Raw genomic sequence first — 18,033 nt, 5'->3', positions numbered from 1 at the left:
AAAATAAATATGTAAATGTCATAATACCTTATGTGATATTTACATGTATCTACATGTAATTTTTTTAAACAATATAATATATAAACAAGAAAAACAAATGCATCAAATATGATAAACAATTAGCTAACATGCTTAATATGCAAATTACTCTAATAATTTTTTAACACATTTAAGAAATATTTGGTAGACATTCACTCATATCTACTATCTAAAATGAGCATGGAATTTTTATGTACTGCTGATGAGAGTGTAAATTTGTTCAACTTTTCTGGAAAGCAATATACGTCACATATCATGTCTTAACATGTTTCTATTCTTTGATCCAGTAAAGTCCACTTCTAGAAATCGAAATGAGTTAATAATATGATCAAAGATTTATGCAAAAGAATGTCTAATAATATAAGAATAGTTAAGAAAATCAAGAAACATTCATGAAATGAGCTATTTTGTTAAAATTTTTTTCAAAAATTTATCATCAGAAAATATTAACATAACTCTAAGTTTTTAAAAAAGCCAGCATGTTAAAAAATGTACTCAGGTTCACAATTTCTTATCTGCAATTCTGAAATCCAAGAAGTTTACAAAAACCAAAAGACTATTCTGTAACTATAATTAAAGGGCAAAACATGACCTTAACTAACATAAAACTATAGACTTTATTCATCTTATTTATTGTGAATAGCTGAACATTAATTATTTGTAAAAATAATTAATGTATTTGATTATACAGTCTAATCCCAGATTATACTGGAGGTATCATACAATATACAGTTTACCAAATTACCTTTTTATATTCAATCATTTCTCAGTTCTTAATCACATTTGGTTCCAAAGGTTTCAGATAAGGGATTGAGGGTTTAATTTTCAAAAATGTTATCCATTTGTATATAATAATCCTTAATTCCATCTAGGTAGTTAGAAGGGTGGGAAATAGAAAGGCAGAGAAAGGAAAGAGTGCAGGGATAAAGGAATGGAGGAAGTGTTCTAGAATATTAGTAGTGATCTATGAGAAGTGGAATTACAGGTGATTTTTGTTTATTTTTCAATATTTTGAATTTTCTAAAATAAACAAGCTTTTAGAATCAATAAAAACAAAAAATACTACAAAAATATCATTTTAAAGGTCATTTTACACTATTAGAAACTCTTTATGAAAAACACAAAGAAATGCTTAACCAAGGTTGTATTTAAATTATGACAAATTTAAACTTAGTGGAAGATATATTAATGGATTTTAGTGTAAATATATATATACATATACACATATCTATGTAGTTGGTATTTATTTCAATTTAGCTTGCACTTCCGTACCCATGTAAATGCACACATATATGTAAATACTTACACATATAAAGTATATGCATATATATAAAACTTTCTCAATTAGGTCTAGCCTGTTCACCTCATTTAAAAAGGCAACATCTCCTGTGCTCTAGATTTTCTAAGCCTGCCCTATTTTTCCCCATTACTCTTACCACCTTCTATCATAGTATATTTGTTACTTATTTATTCATTCATTTATTTTAATTTCAATTTTAATTGATACACACATAACGGATGTATGCATTTGGGGGGAACATGTGATGATTTGATACGTTCATATCATGTGCACAAATGAAATCAGGATAACTGGGATATCCATCACCTTAAATATTTATCTTTTCTTTAAGCTAGGAACATCTGACTTAGTCTACCTATTTTATCATAGTAAATTTATTAATTTATTATGCTGATCATTTATTGTTTATCTTTCTCCCTGTAGGGTATTAGCACACAAGGGCTTAAAATGTTTGTCTATTTTCTTCACAAACATCCCAAGCACCCAGAACAGCTTCTGACACTATTAGGTATTCAAGAAATATCTGTTGAATTAGTGAGCACATATAATTTTGAATAATACTCAATAACATAGAGAACACACATTAAGTGATTCATAGAATCTCTGAATTTTCAGGATCATAGAATACCAGATCTGAAAGAAGCCTGACATCTCTTTAGTCGAACTAAATATGATTTATCTAAATGTGACTTTAGGCCATTAATTACTATTTGATAGGATATCCGAGTACGGTATTTCTTTTACACTAAGAAACATTTATAACCAGTTTTCTAGTAAAAAGTCTTCTCAAAGTTTGCCTTTTTAAGATGTTTTTCATTTCTAAGGAGAAGATTCAGGACTCCTCTTAATTATTTTGTGATGTAATTCTGGTTTAGTGGTTTATTAAAATAATATTCCTTTGACCCCTTTAATCTTGTTTGAGAAAAAATATCCTATCATCTAGTTTCTGAGGATAATGTAGAACATTATAGGAATGAATATGCAATACAGACAAAATTATCTACATAAACTTCCATCTTATTATTTACATAACCTACATTGACACCATGCCCTCCTCTCACAGGATAAAACAACTCCAGAATCAGCCACACAGCAAGGTTAGATAGAGCCTGCATGAGTTGTGTATGTGTAAGCATAAAGAACCCACAGAATTATGGTGGGGAAAGATGCAGTCAGAACAAAACCCTTTTGCTCTCCCACTATTCTGCAGAGCAAGTCATTATCATTCTTCTACTTTTGTATACGCTCCCTGTAAAAAGTGGCCCTAAGATGTTAGGCTGCCACTGCCTGGGGTGGTCTGGAGTCAGAAATAAAGTTTCCAGATACAGAAGGATTAGATGGCAGCATACTTCCGATGTTTTTCCTTCCTTTAGCCCCTCTGAGTGTGTTTCTTTTTTATTTATACATTCTATTTAGCATGGTATCTTCCATGCTAACAGTTTCTCTGTTGGCCTTTGTGATGTCAATTTCTGTTGCTTTATGTTGTGCTGTGTAGCAGACACTTGGTTTTCTTCCCAAGGAGCCCATTTCCTTATTATAGAACTTATATTTGATGCAGGTATTATTAGAGTTCTCAGAGACCAGTCCTGCTTTAGTCTCAGCCCAGATGGAACCTTAATTATCCTCTACCAATCATAACACAGTACAGGAATTGCATTTCCCTTGCCAGTTTGAGGTTGGGTTGCAAAGAGGTTCCTGATCCAATTCTAAGTAGTAATACATGAGTGGACATTGAAATATATGGGGTATTTTTTGGGGAAAGATTCCAAGTTCTTAAAAAGAGATGTGTGTGTGTGTGTGTGAGAGAGAGAGAGAGAGAAAGAGAGAGAGAGAGAGAGCACCCTTTTGTTTTTTTGTTTTGTCTCTGGACATTGATGTATGAGGATATAAGGTTTGGAGATAACGTCATTTTGCAAACATGAAAAGGAGTAACAAAAGAGCAAGGCTGAAGGCTGGTAGAACAAAAAGAATGACTGTGGATACTTAATGACATTCTTGATTTGCTGAATCAATCAATCTTGGAGCCTCCCTACATCAGAAGCCCTAGTTATGTGTGACAATAAAGTGTCCATGTTGGCCAAGCCATTTTGACTAAAAATCAAAAGCCTGCCTCTTCAGCAATATGATAGCAGCCAATCTGCACATTTTTAAGTCAGGCTTGGTTGTTTGCTGTAGTAATGCAACCTTAGATGTTTTCAGTTCTCACCTTTGCCAACCTCAGTCTACGATTTCAGTTTGAGCAATCATTTGGCATTTTTGAAGTGGTTTGCCTGTTGATAGGCTACATCTTAGTCCCTTAGACCTTCAGAACCTTAGACCCTCATCTGTGGTCTTATTTCAAAGCTATTCTCTGAACTTTAAATTTGGCCTAAATTTTAGTGTCTTTATTATATGAAATAAATGTATTTGAGAATGTTGACTGCATTATAAACTAGTGTTGGTGATTTATCTGTTGTCTTATATGAAGAAACTAATGGTATATTTGCAATCAACAGTTCCTTCAAGTGAAATTGAATTTTAAAATATTCCAGCAAAAGAGATTATCAGGTTCACCAGTGTACCACTGGATGACATTCATAGTTGCTTGAGAACTTGCAAAGGTTTCTCAGATGGAGTATTTTATTCTAGCATTGCTATCAATTTTCAGGGTCATGGAACTTCTTACATTCCCAACATCCTTTTGAAATGTTTATCATATTCCAAATTTAACATTTTCTTCTAAGTTTCTAACTGACATTCAGTAGTTGTTCATAGTTGGGGGTGCATGTGATATTTCAATGACTGTATACAATGTGTGATGATCAAATCAGGGTAATTGGGATATTCATCACCTCAAACATTTACCTTTCCTTTGTGTTGAGAACATTACAATTCTTCTCTTCTAGTTATTTTGAAATATACTATACAAATGAAAATCCTGTGATTAATTCTGATGAAAAGAATATAAAAGTTTGAAACTCTATCTTCTCCGAACCTATCTCTAAGCCCAGACCTAGAGCTGGAAACATCACTTCCTTATCTTTCACACAAGAGAGATGAGCTAGACCCAATATTTCTAAAAGTTTTCCACTGGAGAACCTCTAATGGCAAGATGATAATGAATGTGTTAAGAACATAGACTCTTTTGGAAGACCTCCATCATAAATGAAAAATTGAGGCCAAGTTTGCAGTTAAAGTCATGATATATATTTGCTTTCATACATAAATATTGAATAAAATTGATATGCCAAAAAAATGTGCCACGCATATTCTGTGACTACTTATACTTCAGATGCACCATTTTACTCTAGTAATATATATCTTGTAATTTTATAATTTGACAGAACAGTTTCTATTCTAAAATGTTAAGAATTTTTATGATGACATTAGACTGCAATATCATGTGTCGTCAGTAGGTGCCACCACTTAACATAAATTTCAGAATATGAATATTCCTTAGTTCAATGTTCATAATTAATTAGTACATTTAACAATTAATGTCATAAATGTAGAAAATGCATAGTTCTATTTGAAATAGAAATACTTTCCTTAGGAATCTAAAAAAAGTTAAATTCTGTAAAAGAATGCTGTAAAAAAGAGGCTATGTGAAATTTAGTGAAATCAATGGAGAAAATGAATGCAATCCTTTGGAAAGGCATCCATTATCTTTCTGGAGTTTGGAATACCAAAGTTCCTATTATAATAGATCATGCCCTTGGAAGTTTTCAAAATAAAAAGATAAGACTGTTCACAAATACATTAACACAATTCTCTCTTCTTCTTAAAGAAAAAAGATAATAATACTAGCAAAGAGTTATGGTGGAAAACACATGGGATTTGTGATTGAACAGACCTATTTGATCCTAGCTCTTCTACTTACTATTTGGACCATCTTAAGCAATTTTAATCAATCTTTTCTCTTTTTTTACAGACTTTTTGAAAGATTAATAACTTTTGTAAATCACCTGGCACATAGTAGGCGTTCAGAAACAGTAGCTATCAGTAGCAGTCATGTTTCAGCTAAGTGTAGCATCAGCATGAATAAAGCACTGCTAGGCATTGGTTCTCGTGTTAGTTTCCTAGAAGCGCTGTAATACTCTATTCAACAGTCTTCTCAGATGTCTTTAGAAATGCTTTAAAAATGGGTGGGGCATGGTGGCTCATGCCTGTAATCACAGCACTTTGGGAGGCTGAGGCGGGAGGATCACCTGAGGTTAGGAGTTTGAGACCAGCCTGGCCAACATGGTGTAACCCCATCTCTACTAAAAATACAAAATGTGGGCATGGTGGCCGGCGCCTGTAATCCCAGCTACTCTGGAGGCTGAGGCAGGAGAATCGCTCGAACCTGAGAGGTGGAGGTTGCAGTGAGCCGAGATCATGCCACTGCACTCCAGCCTGGGGGACAGAGAAGACTCTGTCTCAAGAAAAACAAAAAAAAGAGAGAGAGAAATGCTTTAAAGATGAATGGTTAAGATCTCCATGCTTGAAGTATAATTTGGAGGCATGAAAACAAAAGCCATGTGCGTGCCTTACAGGATTTTATATTGTTCTAGGTTTTGTGGAAAAGAAAAGAAAAAGATTTTTTGGTGTTTTATAACAAATTCTTTCTTTCTAATTCTTTCCAGAATCTTCTTATTGGAAGACCTTGTTTATTTTTAGCTCAGTATCTTGAAATCTCCCCATTCCCTGTCCAGTGTCCTGGTGGTAGTGGTGGTGGTGGTGGTGGTACTGATGGTGGCAGTTTTTGCTCTACATACACCTAAGTTTGTCTAGAACACAATTAACAATTATGCCTGGGTCTTGAGAAGCAGTCCGCCTGGGCAATGAATAATGTCATGATGGCTGTGACTCAGTGTTTCTTTCACAAAAGAATTGTACATACAGTTCTCGAGACTGACCAGAAAAAGGTTGAAAGTTGTTTAACAATTTAAATAGGCTACCTTGACAATAAGCTTTGCATTGAAATACAGTTGAAATGAAAACAGGAGATATGCTTTGGATAGCTAGACACAATACTACCCAACAAGACCAAGATCAAGACCACAAGAGCCTTGTAAATGAATTGGCATCAGATCATGGAACTTCTGGCATGATTGAAAACAAAGAGAAAAACTGTTTTACAAATGCCAAACATATGGCAAGAATTCTTGTTTGGAAAACTGAAGGGCCAGTGTTAGTGTTGTTAATAGATATTCTAAAAAATCAGCTGTCTTGCGTTGATGCAATAAACACATCTCTGTAGAAATCGCTTCAAAGCAACACAATCATGAGGTTATAAAGGTAGACTGAAAATCTGCATCGCTGTTTGTGTCATTTCTGGTCCCCAGGATCCTTATCCTGCAGCTTTTTCTCTAGGTCCTTTCCCATTGGCTCTGCCACACTTTCAAGACACTGTTGGTCTAAAAGGCAGAATCAAATCTGTGCATGACATTTTAAAACTTGTCTCATGAGAAGAGTTTTGCAATAATTACTCTCCAATTTTGAATATGATCTTTTCCTTTGGTTCAATTTCTGAAGGCTAAGCAATAAGGAATAAACTGAAGGGATCAATTTATTCTCCATGTTTGGAAAGTCCCAAATATTCACAAGCACTAATACCACAAAGGTGCTGAGCTCAAAGTGTGTGCTTAAAAGAACACTAGCTGCTTGAGCGTAGTGGGCTAGAGTGAGTCTTTCCTGATCACTCCATCTGGGATTTGTGGTTACCTAGGTCTACCCCATATTCAGAGAGGAGAATGGAGCCATCAAAATACTGACATCATGGAAAGAGGGCTAATGGAGGTTTCTTTGCGTGTGTGGTTAATGTTCTACATTGGTCTTAGCCTTTTGCATTTATATGGGCACATTCAAGATACTCACACCACACAAGCATGGCATATAAGCAGAAGGGGAACAAACAGATGTTTTTTTCCCCCTGGTATGACAGGGCCATAACTAAAGGGTGCGGCAGAAGCTATGTCACACTGATCTCAGCTGGTCTTTACTTTAGCATCTGTTTTTTTTTCTAGGGCTCCCTCAAAAGGGATATCCCTAACTAACCCATCAGGGCCTTCTCTCCCATACATCAGTCCATGTAGAAACAACAAAGGAATTTGATTGTGCTAGTTTTCTGTGTAAGCCCCCACACCAGGCTTGTTAGCAGAAGCCTCCTCCTTCACCCAGCCTGGCTGGCTTCCCCTTCGCAGTCAGGAGTCTTCATTTAAGTCCCTTTTAATGAGAGGAGCTGAGAGCTAACTCAATAGTCCCAACCTTCCTCTTAAAGGAATGAGCTCCACCCTCCCACAACAGCTACTTCCAACAGCATTCCTAATAAGACTCTGTAATGTTTTCCTATGATACTTATTCAGTGCCTACACATTTTTATTTTCAGAACCAACGGTGCTATTTTTCAGAGAAACAGTGAACTTATCACATTTGAAAGAGGACCCTGTCACCTACTGCTTTCCCAAATGAGCTTACAGGCCGAAGGTTACCTATTAATATACCAATCTCCATGAGTACTGTAGACTAATGAAAAGCACGGTCACTCACCGATAAATATTGAAAATGCCATCATCAGTTTGAGCTTATTCCACCGGAATTCCGAATCCATTATTGCTTCATGAGTTGAAACCTGTTTGCTGAAGACAGGTGTTCAGCACTCAAAGAAGGAAGGATGGCGTGCAAGGGCTATTTCTGCTTCCAATTATTTCAGTGGTTTGTTTGGGGCTAAATAAGCCACTTAATCTAGAAATGCTTAAATAATTGCTTAAATGATGCCTGGGTGAGGGGTAGCTTGCTGAATCTCAGTGGTAGTTCTTTTGATTTGAGAAAGATTTGTACGGGTTCCCAGACCTGCTTGTGGACATCCCCAGGAAGTCTATTCTGTGCTATTCTCTGTTTTTGTTTCCAACTGACAGAGTTCTTCAAATACAGAGTGGCATGTTCAAAGATATATGTAGCACAAGTATCTCTTTGATTCATGAATATATGCCCTCAAATTTACCTCTAGGAAATTTTTAAGAAATATTTAATAGAAAAATTTTTTTAAGTCTATTTTTTTCAACTCCTCCATTTAATCAGCCTGACTCAATCAGCCTTGTTTAACTTTATAACCAGCTCTCTTTCACTGAGGTAGAATTTTTGAAATGCTGCTGTATTGCACCTGTCATTTTGCGTATGAAATCTTTGGTAAGCAGCAGGGGCAAAATTGGCAATATCTCTCAGCCGCAGAGTGAGAGGTACACACATTTACTCGGGTGTTGCTCTTCACTCATGGGCTTTATCACACAGCTTTGGAAAGTGTCCAAAATCTGTGACTTTTGCCATTTTAAACACTGATTTCCTATTATAAGAAATGAGATGATTCATGTTTGCAAACAGTGGTTCTCAAAGCATAGTCCTCAGATCATCAGCAGCAACATCAGCTGGGAACATGTTTGATATGCAAATCCTCAGGCCACACCCCAAAATTTGAATCAGAAACTGGAAGAATAGGGGCCTACCAATCTGTTGTAACAACCTTCCCAGCACTTCATTGCACACTGAGAGATACTTAGCAGAAGAGCAGATTTTACCTGCACACTAGTTGGATAACACAGAGGAGAAGCTGTCCTGTGCTGCTGGAAGTCTTAACAAAGCAATGTAACATTCACTAAACAATCTCCCACTTGCTGTGCGTTCTTTTAATCACAACCCAAAGATACCATGGTCAGTATGTTGTAGAAGACCTTAAATAACCAATCCTTTTAAAGCCTTTTGCCTTTACTAAAGAAATGATGAAATTTTTTGTTGTTCTCACCCAAATCCATGTACCACATTAATCATATTCTTTGAAGTGAGAGGCCCTGTTGAGAAGAAGAGAATGAACAATTACGAGGTCAAAAGGCAGTAGAGACACCATAGATATGTACAGCTGGCATGGTTCTCATGAAGTAACCCACAGGTTATGCCTGTTTTAAATATTTTTTTAAAAAGAATCTTCATGTGTAAGATTTTTCTCTTTCTTTACTACTGAAGCTAAATCTCTTGTTCAGAACATTGTTATCTTGCTTGAGAACTCTGTAGCCTTATCCTAATCGGCTTTCTTCTCAAGCAAATTTATTTTTAATCCTCTCAGGTCAACGCTAAATTCAGCCACTCAGGTAATCTTTTCTGTTGTTGTTGATCAATGTGGCATGCTGTTCATTTTCTTTAATTTTTTTCCATTAATTTCTCAGTTCATATCTTGAATACTCATGTCTTTCAGTCATCTTCATTTGGCTTTTTGGTCCTGTGTGGTCCTCTCTTTTATCCGCTCACTATCTTCCACCCATGCCATTATTTTATTAGTTTTATTCAACCTGCCTTTTGAGTGTCCTATCTTTGACTTTTTCTGCCATCTACTTAATGTCAGACAGTATTGCCTGGTAAATAGGTAAGCTGAGGAGCTGTCCATAGTGGCAGGGTGAAGTAAGGACAGTGCCTACATAGAATCTCTCTGTGGAGGAGAATCAAGGTCCCTGAGTGCAAGAGACCACAGCCAGAAGTCAGGTTGGCCAGCATGGAGTCATGTCTTTACCATCACTCGTTTCTTCTGGGCATACCGAGCTGTCTCGCCATCTCCAGTTCCATGTTAATCTTCTGTTTTTCATGTCTCTTCCAGACTCTGGCATACCCATGCCCTTGTGGAAGAGGTCTACAGTGGGATTTGAGAATTTGTGTTTCTCGTATGTAGCTAGGCGATAGTGCTACTAGTCCAAAAACTGCACTTTGAGAGGCTTTAGACAGAGCAGTAAAAACCAATGCCACAAAAAAATGGTCCCTCTGGGCAGACCAATGATAAAAAGACATACCCACAGGGTAGAAAATGTTGTAAGAGTTTCTCTGGGTAGACAAAATACAGTCAGGTGGTCCTTCCCTTAAGTGGATGTAGCCCTCAAGGCTTGGCAAGTGCTGTCTGGACTGAATTGCAAGCCCCATTCCCACCCCACTGCCCAGCCTAGTACCTTTATTTCATGCCAGAACTGCACAACCTGATCCATGGTGCTGCTTGTCTTTCCCTCCTTTCTTACTACTCTGTCTAAAGCAATGGCTCTCAAAGCACGGTTCTTGGACCAATATCACTATCACCTAGAAACATACAAGAAACACATATTCTCAAACCCCACTGCAGACCTTTTGATTCAGCAAGCAGCAGTCTGTGTTGAATCAAATCCTCCAGATGATACTGATGCATGCCAAAAAACAAACAAACAAAAAAACCCAAAAATACCTGGCATACAAGTCCTCAGTAAATGTTTGACTGTTAAAAGAATAAATGAATTTATCCTTCAAAATTAAGCTCATGCATTGGGAATGGGAACAGCCCCATTCCCAGCCCCCATCTTCTGTTCTATATCCTCTGTGTGGCTGTATCTTCTGTGTTCTCACAGCACTCCGTATCACTGTGCAGCAAGATTTAATGCATGATGCAAAATCATTTCCTTTCTTGGCTCTTTCCATGACACGGGCATTTCATGAGCATAGAATCTGTTCACCGAAATTAATTTTGCAGTCCCCAGCACAGTGCCTGTGCCACTGTGAATAGAGACAATTCACAAGAGAGAAAGCAAAGGAAGAAGATGCAAGCAAATAAACAGGCAAAGAATAAAGTAGTCACTTTCATCTTCTTTGCATCTTCTTGGAATTTTACCTGCCCAAAGGAATGTGGGAAAGCAGATTTCTTTGTATAAAATTCCAATCAATTCAAAAATCCATGCTCAGAAAAAATCTTTCCTTATTGTGCATGAAATAATGTGCATTTCTTCTTGTCCAGTGTTTTGCTTACCGGTAGTTTGATTACTTGTAAACTTGAAGACATATTATATGAAAATATCCAGTCAGAAGGAAAAAAGAAGACAGTCCATAGAATTTGTGGGACACCATCAAGGAAATCAATATATGCATGATCAGAATCTCAAAAAATAGAAGAGAGAGAAAGGAAAAAAACTTATTTAAAGAAAAAAATTGAGAAAAACTTCTCAAATCATGGGAGAGATATAAACAATCAGATCCATGAAGTTCAGAGGTTCCTAAATAGAATCATCCCAAAGAAGATGACACCAAGATACTTATAATTAAAATATGAAAAGCCAAAACCAAGGAGAGAATTTTGAAAGCAGCAAGAGAGAAGCAATTCATCGCATAAAATGGAACCCCCATACAGCCATGAATAAATTTCTTAATAGAAACCTTGTGAGCCAGGGGAAAGTGGAATGATATATTTTAAGTGCTGGAAAAAACTGCCAATCAAGAAAATTATATTCAGCAATATTGTCCTTCAGAAATGGAGACATAAAGACTTTTTCAGATAAACAAAAGCTGAAGCAGTTCATAACTGTTAGATCTGCCTTACGAGCAATGCTAAAGGGAGTTCTTCAAGTTCAAATGAAAAACTGCTAATTAGTAACATGAAAACATATAAAAATATAAAACTCATTGGTGTATGAGTGTATAGTCAAATTCAGAATATTCAGAATATTCCAATACTGTAATTGTGGTGCACAAATTACTTTTAAACTCTAGTATAAAAGTTAAAAGACAAAGGTAGTAAAAATAACTATGGATACAGTGATTTGTTAATAGATACACATTATAAAAAGATGTAAATTGTGACACCAATAACATGAAATATGAGGGGGGAGATACAAAAGTGTAGAGTTTTTGTATCCAATTGAAGTTAAATTCTTATCAGCTTAAAACAGACAACTATAACTAAAAGATGTTATAGGTAAGACTTATGGTAACTATTTTAAAAACTCTAGTAAATATTCAAAAGAGAAAGAGAAAGGAATCAAAGCATATCACCACAAAAATTCCTCAAATCACAAAGACAGAAAGAGAGCAAGAAGGAACAAAGAAAATATACAACAGTCAGTGAACAATTCAAAAAATGGCAACAATAAGTTCTTACCTATCAATACATACTTCAAACATAAATAGATTAAATCCTCCAATCAAAAAATATGGAGTAGCTTAAGGGACTTAAAAAGAAACAAGATCTAGCAATATTCTGCCTACTAGTGACTGCCTTTAGCTTTAAGAACACATAGTCTGAAAGTGAAGGGGTGGGAAAAAAAAACAGAAGAACTCCATACAAATGGTAACCAAAAGAGAGCAGGAGTGGTTATACTTAAATCAAACAAAGTAAATTTTAAGTCAAAAAATGTCATAAGAGACAAAGAAGGTCATTATATAAAAATAAAAGTGTCAACTCAAGAGGAAGAGATAAGAATTATAAAAATATATGCACCCAATATCAAAGCACTTAAATACATAAAGCAAACATTAACAGATTTGAAGAGATAAATAAAGAGCAATACAATAATAGTAGAAGACTTTAATAACCCAATCTGTGTAGCAGATAGATCATTCAGGCAGAAAATCAATAAGCAGCAGAACTAAACAACACTATATACACCAAAATAGACCTCCCAGACATATATAGAACTTTCCACCAACAGCAGAAGAATCACATAATCTTTTTTAAAAACTTGTATATTTAGTTGTAAAATGATAAATTGTACTTGAATGTATTTATGGGTTACAAAGTGATGTTATTCATTGTGGAATAATTAAAGCAAGCTAACATATCCATTAACATAAATACTTATTTTTTTCTGATGAAAACATTTGATATTTATGTCTTAGCAATTTTGAGATGTACAATTCATTTTTTAAACTATTTCCACCATGCTGTGCAATATATCTCAAAGAAAAAAAAACCACCTTTATTTCTCACTGGGTGTGAGCATGCCTGTTATCCCAGGGCTTTGGGAGGCTAAGATGGGAGGATTGCTTGAGCCCAGGAGTTCGAGACCAGCCTGGGTAACATGGCAAAACCCTGTCTCTACAAAAAACACAAAAATTAGCTGGGAGTGATGGCAGGCACCTGTAGTCCCAGGTACTCAGCTACTTGAGAGGCTGAGGTGGGAGGATCACTTGCACTGAGGAAGTCAAGTCTGCAGTGAACAGTGATTGTGCCACTGCACTCTAACCTCCATGACAGAATAAGACCCTATCTCAAGAAAACAAACAAACAAAAATCTTATTTTTCATTTTTCAGGATAGATCACATGTTTGGTCACACAGCAAGTCTTAGCAATTTTAAGAAGATTGAAGTTATTCCAAGTATCCTTTCTAACAAAATTAAAATGTAACTAGAAATCAATGACAATTAGGGATGAAAAAATTCACAAATCCATGAAAATTAAACAACATATTCTCAAATAACCATGGAGTCAAAAAAGAAATCAAAGAGGATTTTTTTAAAAATCTCACAATAGGCTGCACATAGTGGCTTGTGCCTGTAATCCCAGCACTTTGGGAGGCCCAGGAAGGTGGATCACTTGAGGTCAGGAGCTCGAGACCAGCTGGCCAACATGGCAAAACCCCATCACTACTAAAAATACAAAAATTAGCCAGGTGTGTTGGCGCACATCTGTAATCGCAGCTACTCGGGAGGCTGAGGCAGGAGAATTGCTTGAACCTGGGAGACGGAGGTTGCAGTGAGCCGAAATTGTGTCATTGCACTCCAGCTTGGGCTACAAAGTGAGACTCTGTCAAAAAAAAAAAAATCTCACAACAAGTGAAAACAAAAATACAGCATATCAAAACATGTAGGATAAAACAAAAGCAGTACTAAAGGTGAAGCTTATAGCAATAAATGGCTATATTAAAAAGGAAGAAATATCTCAAACAAACAACTTAACTTTACATTACAAGGAACTAAAAAAAGAAAAACTAAGCTCAAAGTTAGCAGAATAAAAGAATTAATAAAGATTAAAGCAGAAATAAATCAAACAGGAAATACAAAAACAATAGAAAAAATCAGCAAAGCTAAGAGTTGGTGTTTTAAACAAAATGGACAAACCCTTAGCTAGATCAACTAAGAAAAAAAGAGAGAAGATTCAAATAAATAAAATCATAAATGAAAGAGGAAACACTACAATGCATGGCTTAGAAATAAAAAGGATCAAAAAGGACTATAGTGAAAAATTATACACCAACAAATTAGATGATCTAGAAGCAATGGATACCTTCCTAGAAACATACAATCTTGCAAAATTGACTCAAGGAAAAATAGAAAACACAAACAGACTAATAACAAATAAGGAGATTGGATCAGTGATCAAAACCTTCCCAATGAAGGAAAACCCAAGACCAGAGGGCTTCACAGGTGAATTCCATCAAACATTCAAAGATGAGTTAATACCAATCCATCCTAAACTCTTCCAAAAAATAGAGAGAGAAATAACATTTCCAAATTAATTGTATGTGGCCAGGATCAACCTGATACCAAAACCAGACCAAGACTATAAGATAAGAAAAATACAGAGCAGTATCCCTGATTAACACAGATGCAAACATCTTGAATAAAATATTAGCAAACCAAATTCAACAGCACACTAAAAGGATTATACACCATGACCAAGTGGAATTTACACCTGCAATGAAAGAATGGTAACAAATATGCAAATTAATCAGTGTGATACACCACATTAACAAAATGAAAGAATAAAACCACATTTTCTGATTTCAAAATGTATTATAAAGCTATAATAATCAAAGCAGTAGATGCAGAAAAAGCATTTAACAGACATTTGTGATTAAAACTCCCAACAAAATAAGAATAGAAGAAACTTAACACAACAAAAGCCATATATGGAAAGTACAGAGCTAACATCATAATTAATGGGAAAAATCTGAAAGCTTTCCCTCCAAGATTCATTCCAAGGCCAAGATGCCCACTGTCATACTTCTATTTAATATAGTACTGGAAATCCTAGCCAGAGCGATTAGACAAAGAAAAGAGATAAAAGTCCTCCAAATCAGAAAGGAAGAAGTAAAATTATCCCTGTTTGCAGATGACATGATTATATGTGCAGAAAACCCTAAAGATTCAACAGAAAAACTATTAGAACTAATATACGAATTCAGTAAAGTTATAGTATACAAAGTCAACATACAAAGATTAGTTGTATTTCCATATACAAACAAGGAACTTTCTAAAAGAAAATTAAGAAAGCAATCCCATTCACAATAGAAACAAAAAATGAAATACTTAGGAATAAACTTAATCATAAAGGTGAAAGACTTTCACATTGAAAATTATAAATCACTAATGAAGGAAATTAAAGACACAAATAAATTGAAAGACATGCTGTGTTTGTGGATTGGAAAAAAATCATATTGTGAAAATATTCATACCTTCCAAAGCATTCTACAGATTCATTGCTATCTCTATCAAAATTTCAATGACATTTTTCACAGAAATAGAAAAAAAATCCTAACATGTATATAGAACCACAAAAGAACCTGAACAGCCAAAGAATTCTTGAGCAAAAAGAACAAAGTTGGAGGCATCACATTTTCTGATTTCAAAATATATTACAAAGCTATAGTAATCAAAACAACATTGTACTGGCATAAAAACAAACTTACAAATCAATGGAACAGAATAGAGAGGGCAAAAATAAATCCATACATCTAAGGTCAACTACAATGACCATAGATGATTCCACTGTGGTGCCAAGAACACACAATGGGTGTCTTAGTTCATTTGTGCTGCTATAACAAACTACAGACTGAGTAGTTATAAAGAATAGAAATTTATTTCTCATAGTTCTAGACGTTGTGACCTCCAAGATCAAGGTGCCAGTAGGTTCTTTTTCTGTTGAGGGTTTGGTCCCTACTTCCAAGATGACATCTTGAACTCTTTGTCTTTTGGGGTGTGGGGGGAGAAATAATGTGTTCTCACATGGCAGAAGGTGGAAGGGCAAAAGAGAAGAACTCCCTCCATTAAGACCTTTAGTAGGGGCACTATATCCCATTCATAAGACCTTCACTCTCATGACTTAATGATCTCCTGCAAGGCCCACCTCTTAATATTACTACATTGATGTCTCAGCTCATTTTCTGTTGCTTATAACAATATCTGAAACTGGGTAATTTATAAAGAAAAACAATTTGTTTCTTTCAGTCATAGAAGCTGAGAGTCCAAGGTTGAGGGGCTGTATCTGGTGAGAGCTTCTTGCTGGTAGAGACTCTCTGAATAGTCCTGAAACGGTGCAAGATATCACATGGTGAGGAGGATAAGCATGTTAACATGCTAGCTAAAGTCTCTCTTTCTTTTCTTATAAACCATCAGTTTCCCCGACCCCATGAAAACCTATTAATCCATTGACTCATTAATCCATGAACCCTAATCATCTAATTGCCTTTTAAAAGCTTCACCTTTCAATACTCTCACATTTGGGGATTAACTTTCAACATTAATTTTGGAGGGGACATCAATATTTAATAGCAATAGGGAAAGAATAGTCTCTTCAATAAATGACGTTGGGAAAACTGGATATCCCTATGCAGAAGAATGAAATTGGATCCTTACCTCACACCATGCATAAAAATCATCTTAAAATAGATTTAAAAATTAAAGATAAGAACAAAAACCATAAGACTACTTGAAAAAAGCATAGAGAAAAAGCTTCTTGACATGAGTCCAGGCAATAATTTTCTGAGAGATGACACCAAAACCACAGATAACAAAAGCAAAAATAGACAAGTGGAATTGCATCAAACTTAAAAGCTCCTGCACAGCAAAGGAAACAATCAATATAGTGAAAAGGCAACCTAAAGAATGGAAGAAAATATTTGCAAACTGTATATCTGATAAAGGGTTGATATAAAAAATTTATGACACTTAATGGCAAAAACAGCAACAAATAATACAATTAAAACACGGGCTAAGGACCTAAATAGATATTTCTCAAAGGAAGACATACAAATAGCCAAAGTTATATGAAAAAGTGCTCAACATCACTAAACAGAGAAATGCAAATCAAAACCACAATGAGATATCACCTCACACCTGTTAGAATGGCTGTTATTAAAAGACAAAAGATAACATGTGTTGGCAAGGATGTGGAACAAGAGGAATACTTGTTCACTGTTGATGGGAATGTAAATTAGTACAGTGATTATGGAAAACAGTGTGGAAGTTTTACAAAAAAAAAAAAATAGAATAACCATATGATCAAATAATCTCAATTCTGGGTATATGTCTAAAGGAAGTAAAATCAGTATGTTGATGAGATACCTGCAGGCTCCTATTTGCAGCTGTATTCACAATAGCCAAGACATGGAATCAACCTAAGTGTCTGTTGATGGATGAATGGATAAAGAAAACTTAGTATACATATATAATGGAATATTATTCAGTCTTTAAAAAGAAGGAAATTCTGTCACTTGCAACAACATGGATGAACATGGAAGATATTATGCTAACTGAAATAAGCCAGAAACAGAAAGGGGAATACTGCATAATCTCACTTATTTGTGAAATCCGGTAAGTCAAATTCATGGGAGCAGAGAGTAGAATGGTAATTCACAGGGTCTGGGTATTGGGGAAAATTGGGGAGATGTTGGTTAAAGGGTACAAAGGTTTAATTATTTGTGATGACAAGTTCTGGAGATCTTACAACATTATGGTGACTATGGTTTAAAATACTGTATTTTATACTTGAAATTTGCTAAAAGAGTTGATCTTAAGTTTTCTCACCAAACACACAAAATTATAACTGTGGGAGATGATGGATATGTTAATTAGCTTTATTATGGTAATCATTCATATTGTACATGTATATTAAAGCATCACATTGTATACCTAAAATATATACAATTTTTATTTGTCAAGTGTACTTTAATACACCCAGAAA

This window comes from Pan troglodytes, chromosome 3, assembly GCF_028858775.2.
Source record: "Pan troglodytes isolate AG18354 chromosome 3, NHGRI_mPanTro3-v2.0_pri, whole genome shotgun sequence".
In the NCBI taxonomy this organism is placed as follows: Eukaryota; Metazoa; Chordata; class Mammalia; order Primates; family Hominidae; genus Pan; species Pan troglodytes.
This window is presented reverse-complemented; position numbering follows the sequence as displayed.